The sequence below is a fragment of the Montipora foliosa genome, chromosome 13, assembly GCF_036669935.1.
Source record: "Montipora foliosa isolate CH-2021 chromosome 13, ASM3666993v2, whole genome shotgun sequence".
Taxonomy (NCBI): domain Eukaryota; kingdom Metazoa; phylum Cnidaria; class Anthozoa; order Scleractinia; family Acroporidae; genus Montipora; species Montipora foliosa.
In genome coordinates this window covers 10,676,222-10,686,781 of record NC_090881.1, presented here as the reverse complement: position 1 = coordinate 10,686,781, position 10,560 = coordinate 10,676,222, and the positions used below count along the sequence as shown (strand labels likewise).

General features: G+C 40.7%; 1 long non-coding RNA gene across 1 annotated transcript; it reads right to left on the bottom strand.

Moving 5' to 3' along the window:
* Window positions 1–488: 488 nt before the first annotated feature.
* On the bottom strand, window positions 489–10,212 carry LOC137983956 (uncharacterized). The gene is made up of 3 exons (XR_011119061.1): window positions 10,074–10,212; window positions 7,128–7,244; window positions 489–829 (listed from the first exon to the last, which is right to left on the bottom strand). It is a non-coding gene; the product is annotated as an uncharacterized lncRNA (long non-coding RNA).
* Between the last annotated feature and the right edge of the window lie 348 nt (window positions 10,213–10,560).

Sequence of the window (10,560 nt, the reverse complement as noted above, 5' to 3'; positions counted from 1 at the left end):
AGACATTCCATTCCGTCAGTCTCGGGAGTCAAGGGGTTGAAGGGTTGACGTGTTAACCATCTTCATACTCTTGTGGTTCGTCTTGGGAAATACACGAAGTATATTTTTGGGAATGAAGTGCTCCCATGCAGGTCACCATTTGCCCCAGAGACTCACCTCTTTCTTTTATTCTGAGCCCCTGGAGAGGGGTCTCTCTTGCCAGAGACGTTTGGGACCTCCTGGCTCCTTTTAGTGTTTGTTTGCAATCCTGATCTGTATGGGCTTTCTGGGAGTACTATACCCCCCTTCCCCGCCCTCCGCACCTAACGGAATATTTATATTTCTTTAGATGTGGATAAGAATGTTAAAAATTTCTCTCCAGGATTGTAGACATATGTACAGCGGCAGGAACTCGCTCACCTGTTTTCCACGCATACCTCCCCACGATTCTCTACCACGGTGGGTATTTGCCTGAGAGAGATCGCGTTTAGATAACTCAATGCTCTCAACCCGCGGCCCAGAAAAAAATTAACTCAACAAACGCATTTGTGGGACAAAGAGGGGTAGGGGATATTTTTAACCCTACTTCAAGGTTTCGAAACATGAAAAGTTTAAGTTCTTTTGCCCCGTCGCTTATAAAATTTATCAGATCCTTATTTATATCAAAACGCAAACACGAAGATACCTTATCGACTTTCCCATTTATTAATTCAATTTTGACAAAAGTAGTGCGAGCCTTAGTTTTAAAGTAAATAGGGTTGATCCATATTAAATCCTCCCAATCCGTTACAGATAGTATGTCCCTCAGTTGACTCTACGAACAGCAGTTGCTCATAACTCCTTTTTCATTCTGGAAAATAAAGTTATTAAAAGATTTCGTAAAATAAACAAAAAAAAAAAAAAAGAATAGAGGAAAGAGATAACAAATGTTCTTGGTTGGCAACTAAGAAGAATTATTAAAAAAAAAAAAAATTAAATGGCTTGCAAATGTGACACGTGTAATGGAATTTATGACGGTTGAGGACAGATTTAGGTTTACACTGTGACCAGGTTGGCAATCAGACAAACTAAGTAAGCCTTGTGGTTACCAAACCAACCATAAAGTGAAGATATCTGTTTACAAACATTGATTTTGTTATTCAAATGTGCTAACCGTAGGAACATAAAAGTATTTGTTTCGACAGCCAATGACGCTATGGTTGGCACATTAATGACAACAGGTGACGTCAACGATATCTTCCCTATAATTTCCCGGGATAATTAAAAGAAATACATACATTTAACCTCTATCAGTACCAACACAGCCCTTGTTTAGAAGCCGAGGGCCTTAATTTTGCCCACGCTTTTAAGGCGCAACGACTGCGGTCTTTTACTTCCAACAGATTTGTATCTCATTGCAATGAAAGGACGCTAATATCAGTGCTTATAAAATGATTCTTGTTTCATCCGCATATCACGCATGACGAGGCACCAGCACCAGTGTCGAAACGTTAATTCTTGAATCTTTTAAAATTGGTAAGTGGGATTCATTATTCTTTAAACCATGAAGGAAGAAAAGGAACTTAAGTGTCAAGCAGTTGTAGCGCTGGAGCACTAATTTGGGACACTGTAAACCGGAATCAACAATTAACGTAAATCAAGCCAAATGTTGGTTTTTGAGGAGAGGAGAAAACCGGAGTACCTGGAAAAAACCTCTCGGTGCAGAGTAGAGAACCAACTAACTCAACCCACATCTGACGCCGAGTCTGGGAATTGAGGATGAATTTGAGAGATTTGGATATTGGAGGAATTCGACCGTTTGATGTCAACAGTGATTCGAGTAGCGTGGGTACTGAGTGGAAACGATGGCTTCGTAGTTTTCAGTTATATGCGGATGGAAAAGATTTTGATTATTGTCACCGATAAGGACGACAATTTATTTAGTGCAGAGGGGAGCTCTCCTTGTTCATTGCGCTGGACCGGATGTCCACAATATTTTTGATGTTTTGGCCGACACTGGGAGTACGAAAGATTTCGAGAAGACCGAAGATGCTTTAACCAGACATTTTGTCACACAAATTAACACTCCATACAAGCGGCATTTATTGAGAGAAATGGTGCAAGGGGAAGATGAAACTATTGGCCAATTTGCAGTACGATTTAGGCGGAAAGCTCAGCAGTGTGATTATGGCGATCAAATGGAGGCTCAGATCAGAAATCAAATAATATCGACGTGTCGTTCCAATGAGTTACGACGCAAGCTTCTGGAAAAAATCCAAACCCTCACACTTCAAACCTTACTAGACAAAAGATTTCCCGGAATTACCAGGCAGTAAAAAGGCAAACCCAGGGTATGAGTCTCTCCAGTGCGTCAATGAACCGAGTTGATGATGGACGGACCAGACGGAATAGTCGTGATACGATGGGTGAATGTTATAGGTGTGGAAGGCGTGGACATTTTTCCAGGGACTCCCTGTGTCCGGCCAGTGTTGAAAGTGTGCTCAGCTGGCACATTTTGCAAATGCATGCAAAACCAAAGTTACAGAAATTCCAAGTAGATCACGTGTGCAACATATGCAGGTGGATGACTGTAAGGAACAGGAAGACGAGTATGTGTCTGCAGTTGCTGGTGAGGCTAAAGGAGGAAAAATCATTGTTAACATTGGGGGTATTCCAGTGAAGATGGTAATTGATTCTGGAGCAAGTGCAAATGTCATTAGCCAAGCATTGTGGGAGCAAATGAAGAAGCAACATATCAAGGGTGTATCAAGAAGAAGTACAAAGAAGTTGTATGGCTATGGTGCAGCTATCCCTCTTGAAGTGATCGGAACCTTTACAGCAGATGTGAGTTTAGGCATCAAGAGAGTGTCAGCTGATGACGTCACGGTCATGAAATGGCAAGGAGAACATTACTAGGAAAATAATCAGCCATTGAGTTGGGAGTCTTGAAATTACAAGTCCCATTGCATTGTGTGGTACGTGTAGATCACAGTGAACTGACAACAAGATTCAAGGATGTTTTTTACAGGAATTGTAAAGATGAAAGACTTTCAACTGAAGCTACACATTGATAAACAAGTTCAGTCAGTTGCACAACCTTTACGGCGTTCTGCCTTCAGCTTAAAGGAAAAGAAGCTTGATGAATTTTTACTAGAAGACATTATTGAGCAAGTTGAGGGCCCAACGCCCTGGGTAGACCCTGTTGTGGTGGTTCCTAAGCCAAATGGTGATGTTAGGTTATTTGTGGACATGAGATGCGTCAATAACACAATCATTGGTGAAAGGTATCCAATTCCCACAATTGATGAAGTCCTAGAGGATATATGTGTGTTCAGTAAATTAGACTTAAAGGGGTAATCATCAAATCGAGCTTAGTGAGGATTCCCGTAGCATCACGAAGTTTGTAACTCACAACGGGTTATTCATATACAAGAGAGTGATGTTTGGCGTAATGTCTGCGCCCAAGAAGTATCAGCAAGTGATTCAGAAAGTTTTGAATGATTGGAGTGGGACGGCAAACATTTCGGATTATATTGTTGTCGATGATTCTGATACAGCAGAGCAAGATGAGCGACTAAAAAAAGTGCTCGAAATGTCCGCTTTTAGAATCTCTGTAGGGTGGCCAATTTACATCATCAATTCCGTTGATAAAGCCAAAATTTTTGTGTACTACTTCCCCACCGATGCAGCACCACAGTTTCTTTAGAAACTACTCCCTTCATAAAAAAAAGTGCTGACTTGGTTGAGAGACAAGGGTCTCACTCTCAGTGGAGAGAATGTGCATTTCATGTGCCAAAGCTTCGATTTATTTCCCACCCTGGTCAGAGTTCTTCTCTGTTCTTGTGTGGGCCCAAATCCATTAGTAGGGCTAACGTTCACATGGTCTAAACTAGCACTTTACATCACCCACTAATAGTTAAGTCTGCTTACATTTAAGGGCCTAGTGCTGTCACAACAGGGGTGGGTCCAACTGAACAAAACGTTAAAGCAGTGAATGTAGCTCCAGAAGTCAGAGTTTCTTAGGCCTAGTGGATTTCAATGCACGATTCATTCCTGACCTTGTGACGGTAGCAGAGCCATTGAGAATATTCTCTAACAAGGGAAAACCATTTACATTTGGCCCTAAGAAGCTAGTGGCCTTTGCATACCTGAAGAGACGGCTGGCTCAAGCAGACAACTTTAGGATACTTTGATCGTACAGACAAGACATAGATCATTACGGATGCGAGCCCAGTTGGCTTGGGGGTGGTCCTGGTTCAAGAACAAGAGGGAAACGTTATGTGAGTAGAAGACTTTCTGATGTAGAACGACGGTATTCGCAAACGGAGAAGGAGGCCCTAGGAATTGTTTGGGCCTGTGGGAGTTTCCATGTGTATCTTTATAGAGTGGATTTTGAACAGTGGACGGACCACAAACCTCTGGAATTCATCTATTCAGCCCGCTCTAGACCCTCTACGAGAATCGAGAGGTGGGTCCTACGGTTACAGCCCTATTCATTCTCTGTGAAGTATTTACCAGGACCGTGACATGAATATTGCGGATGCGTTGCTACGCCTTACCAAGATTGAACAAGCACAGACCAGGAATTCTAGCGGAAAAATTCCTCAGATTTGCTGCCAACACGGTGGCGCCACAAGCCATGCCCACTGAATGAATAGAAGAAGAGTCTTCAGTAGATGAAGAAGTAGAGTGCGTGGGACAGAGTATCGAGACGGGAAATTAGGAAACTTCCAACTGTGCAAAGTAAAAACCAATCAGAGATTAGCTGTGTCTTTTTGGAAAGATTGTCGTTCAAGGGAACATAATTGTTTTAACAAAGAACCAAAGAAGATACGAGAAAGAGTCTTCCTCTGTTTGATTGGTGGGTTTGCCATCTGTCAGCACAATCATAACACTTGGCATATCTGGTCCGTCTCCCCCTTTACTGGAGAAGAACGTGTTGTTCGCCTTCTCCAAGCCCAGATCAATCCGAGTCCATCTTTTAAGTCCCAGGGGTTCCCCGTCGATTCGTGCCAGCAAAGCAGCTTTGTTGTGAAATTTTGCGTCTTTGAAATCAAACGTTAAGGTAATCAAGCCAAAGTGATCGGCTTATGGAGCAGGATCGGATTTATTAACCAGGTCTCGCAACAGCAGGATTGAGTTGCGGAGGATTTCCTTGTTAACACTCAGTGATTTGTCAAGGACATTTCTAATATCCAGGCCTGTCCTACATGGTTGAGCTGAAGGCAAAGCGGAAAGCAATGTTTAAGGTTTCTGTGAACCTTCCGGGGTGTCTTTTGGAAAATCCCTCCTGGTTTGCGTTGTTTTAAAAGAAATCCAAGGAAACTATATACCACTGGAAAGCTAATAAAGGTGGTATTTCAAAATGCTCTTAACTTTCAGTAATTTGTTTAATTTCAGAAAGCGAGCGCAAGCGCTCAAATGCGAAACTGACCTTGCCTGCTTCGCTGAATTATGCCCTTGCGTTAACACGGAGATCCAAAGAAAGGGCATTATATCACTCACGGGATAATACGCTAACAAAGTTTTCGGTGAGACTTTTTCCTTATTGGTTCTTAAGAAAATCCATTGTAAAGCTGGCCAACGGAAATCTTTCTTATGCACACCACGAACCTGGACTCTACGGAAAAACTATTTAGAATTAGAAAAAACGCCTTAACACAAGGGCTATGTTTTCAGCGGAGCAGACAAGGCCGTTTCGCGTTTGCGCGCTTCCGCTCTCTTTTTGGAAAAAAAAAAACCTAAAAGTTAGGCCATTTTTAAACACTACATGCTATTAGTTTTCCAGTGGCATATAGTTTCCTTGGGTTTCTTTAAAAACAACGCGAACGAGAACGATTATCCAAAAGACACCCATGAAGGATGACAGTAACCAAGAGCGAATTAGATAAGACTGTTGATCGATCACTTTGCGGTCTTGCCCCAGAACAGTCACAAATGGATTTATTTTTAGATACACATTCAGCACGAAACAAACAAAGCTCCGCCAATTTTAACCAATCAGAAGAAGCCTTGCTACGCGTGACTGCTTCTGCCATGTTTTTTTGAGGGACATGACAACTGATTTTCGCGGGAACGGGTGTTGTAAAAATAGAGTCATTTGTGACTATGCTCGGGGGCTCACCCATGCCATAACAAGACTCTTATCTAATTCACTCCTGCAGTAACCTTAACTTAAATATGATCATTTCTTTGGCAATTAATCCTACTAATCATGGTTATGTAAACAAAGATGCTTTGCTTACCATTAGGCAATAAGCACTAAATGTCTGACCCAACGGGAAACAGAAAATCTCGTTTCCCCGAGACTCCTCCCTGTTCCCCGAAGCAAGGCCAAAAAAAAAAAAATGTTTTTGCAGCGAACTCCAAATAAACGACCACCTCCACCACGCCTGCCCCCAAATGTTTTTGAGGAATTTGATCCCTTTCGCCATCAAATACAGGCCGAAAACCTGTTTTGATATAATTACTGAGCGTGAGCTTGAAGCTTAAGAAGAACAAGAGAGACGTAGAGTCGTATCGCGTTTCTTTAAACACCTGACAAATAAAATTAAGTCAACTGTGCTGCCCGATGAAATGCAAACAGAGCCCCTAAAATACTGAATCAGTGCCTAAATTTGCTGGTGGCAGCTGCGAATCAATGCCACCATAACCAATTGTTTAACAAACAAACCATTCACGGACAAAGCCTCGCCTTGGCTTATCGTGCAAATGGTGCAGTCTTTTCAGTACAAGCTAAATATTAATAGAAATCTCTAGAAAGAACATTTAAAGCAAGACGAAAAAAGTGAAGTGAACCCAGCAAAGACGGAAAATCTGAAAATAAAAACAACAACAACAACAACAACAACAAACAAAACACAAAGAAAATTGACCAAAAAAAACAAAAAAAGAAAAAAAATAGAACAGCACAGCACAAACCAACTGAAGAGCTTGTCAGCTTTGCGGTGGAAATGTTTTCACCAATAGCCTGTACTGTACTGGTACAGTTGTAAGAAGTAGTACTGGTACTGTAGCTTTAATTTCAAATCAGCCTACCTTTGCCATTTCCCACGCACGGTAGACTGAGCAGTGGCGCGTGGAAAGTGGCAACAAGTGGCTTGATTTGATATCCTACCACACTACTCATTATAAGAGTACCTCTTTACAAGAAGCCATTTGTTACGTACCCACATCTTAGAATTTTTTGTTGCAATGGTCTGTCGTGCAGCACTCAATTTCACAATAGTTGTTGTTGTCTTGACAATAGTCAGTTGTAGTCGCACACCACGCTGGGTCTTCACATCCTTTGTAAAATAAGAATATGTTAAGTTATTATTCCACTATTACACCATTTTACCATATTTGGTCAAAAGAACGCGCAAAATATGAGACGGTAATAGACTGTAGTGTCCCGGTTTGACCGGTTTAGAACATAGAAAATATGGACGGAACGGGAGTTTTTCAGCGAAAGAAATTGTTTTCAACACGATATGGAAAGCCTGAGAATTAAGTTTGCCATTGCATGTCACTCTTCATTTCGTTTATCCAATCAAATAAAGGACATTTGAATGGTTTTGTCTGAGTTGTTTTCGTCATTTGCACGCGCCTTATTGTGCAATCGATACGATTCTATGTCAGTGCGGAAAGACGCTAAAATATCAGAAAATGGCATAATAGTGGAATAATAAATACCTTATAATTGTTAACATATAGTACGTGCGGACATTTTTCTCGTTGGTCGTATATTTCCTTGCCCTTTCGGGGCTCGGAAAAATTCTACGCAACTCGCAAAATATCCGCTCGAAATATCCACTTCGTCAGCCCTGCTTCCAAAACACTAGTGTTGGTCCGGTGCCAAGACGTAAAGGGGGATTCCTGTTCTGCGTCACCTCCACGTGACGCCTCACTCCATGTGATACTTAAGATGTTCAATCTCCAAGACTAACGTGATTGCTGCGTTCTTCATTCCAAAGGTGGCTAGAATTCTCTACTTTTGATTTTTACAAATGAAGAGACAGCACCTGTCGATGTAGGGCACCTCTTTCTGGTCACCAAATGGAAAAGTATCATCTTCACAGTTTGCATAATCTGCACAATATCCAATCTCAACGATCTGCGTTTTTAATATGAAAGTCGCCGCTAATTTTTTTGACGTTTCGAGCTGCTGCAGCACACAAGTGCAGAAAAGGAGGCTGTTATCTTATGTAATCTACGATAATCTACTGGACACCAAAAAGGACCGTTTTGTAACATTCCTCTCCCATCCATTCAGCGCTAATATGCAAATTTTTCATGTAAAATTCATGGTAAACAGTGAAATAAAACTTATTCTTTTATTGAACTCACGTGATAAGACGGCTATGTTGGTGCCAAAACAATTGAAAAATGTATTTCAAGTTTTGCATAATAATTCTTTCCACCAACATGGCCGCACTGAGGTCAGGTGCAATCAAAGAATAGCTTTGTCCATTCTAAGAGACCACTATCACTGACAGAAGTTGGTAGTATTTGTTGTCTGAGTACCTTTTACATAACTTTTATCGAGGTTTCATTGTTAAAAAACTGACAAATTAGATGTTATAACATAACTTGGATAAAACGCGCGTTCTGATTGGCCAATTGATCATTTACTATTTGCCAATGGGTGCACGCTTGCTGACGACAGCTGACGTGCGATCTAACTTAAGAAGAAAATGCCGTCACGAGCGCATCAGTCCTAATTTTTCAAGACATATTTTCCTCCACTTAGAATAGGGGTGAACCTCTACAGAGCTCAAAATAGAAAGATATAGCCCTAAAGATTGATCAGCTATGGAAAAGGAGGATTGAATGTCTTAAAGGGACGAAAGAGCGTTTTGTGTTTGTACTGCTTTGATTTCCAAAACACAATCTAAACGCTGCTTAAATATTCAAGCCGAATCGCGGAATTGAAATGGATTTTATGAGACCAGGGAAGATGTTACAGGAAGGTGAATGGTGTTTTGGAATGTCGATTTTCTTTTTGAGATTTATTTCATCGGCTATTTGAGTTGAAATAGTGTAACGTCGTTTTTTTGGATTGGAAAAGTAGTGCTGTTTGCGATAGCTTGATCGTTTTCAACAGAAGCAAACCATGCGCAAAGACAGCGAGTTAGTGTCGACGCTCGCAAGAAAATCGAAATGTTTTCTCTCCTGAGAGCAAATTATTGTTGATTCCAATAAAAGTTTTGACTGGGAAAACTGTTTTTTTATCATTTAGTCTTGTTTATTGAAAGTTGTCTTTAGAAAGCAAAGTTGCGTTGACATCGTCTGTTGACCAAACTTGATTTATGCAAATACAAACGAAACACGCAGGAGTGGTGTTAACGATTATGTTATAAAACAAATGGTAAACGCCATAGCATGTACTATTGAGTTATGAATACACTTGGGAGGTTTGCTAAGCCCTCAAGAAGATAGAGTCGCACTCGGCTATCGCCTCGTGCGACTCTTACGCTTCTTTCGTGCTTAGCAACCTCCCGCGTGCATTCATAACTCAATAGTACATGCTATGGCGTTTACCATTTGTTAATTAGCGTTTCTGATTTAATGTTTGTGCGTGGTGCTTCTCACTGACAAAAGCATTTACGGCTTTAAATGCCAATGTAAATGAAAATACTTATGAAAGTCAAGTAGACTAGTGCACGACTGATAAAACCACTCGAATATCAGTCGTGCAGTAGTCTACTTGACTTTCATAAATATTTTTTAATCAATTTTGACTGATCACGATCTTCTTTGATCCAACGCTCTGCAAGACTTATCGTCCACGGTTTTTGCAAAGGTTTTAAAACCTCTTAAACTTCAATAATGGTCGCAGTAATGCGTGACATATTACAGTCGCGTTACCTGCGCAGTAACGTTGCGCACAAACAACTAGCGCGAACGTCCTTAAGTGTTTCCTTATACATTCTTGGTTGGTATAAAACTAACAGTCATTTTTATTTTTTTAAATATCTATATGTAATCTTCAAAGTGAAAATAAGTTTAGTGATAAATCAAACACCACTCTAAGATTTTTTAGATTTGAAGATCCTTTTTTTTTGTTTGTAAGTAAATATTCTTATGAATAGAAGTTTTAGTAGCAGATGTAAAATTAAATCAAGCTTTATTACCGTAGGTATGAAAAGGGAGGGGCACCGTTGTCTTGTAACGGTAGCATTCTTGTCCAGAGGAACATGTCGTTGACGTGTCAAGTTCAGAACACAATGGGTCGTAACCACTACAGCTGTAGCAACGCAAGCTGCAAACTTCAAAATAAAAGAACCAGCTAGCAAGGGATCCAATAACATTTTTTTTGCACTGAAAATAAAACGTACTTGAGGCAGGTGAATCGTATCAGATGAGTTCTTTGTATTATTAAGTTATTTCCCTTGTGGTGAGGGGTCATACAAAGTGCGCGGTCCCTGTCAAAGTTCACCTTACCAATCCTGGAGAGAGGCAAAGAAATATAGTCTTCGATGATTAAAACAATACAGCTAAAACGTAAGCTATACAGAATCTTATATCTTGACTAAATGACCTTACTGTGGCAAGGCATCGATCGGCGCCTAAAATACTTGGGCAGCGACATAATTATCATATCTCTAGCGATATCATAGG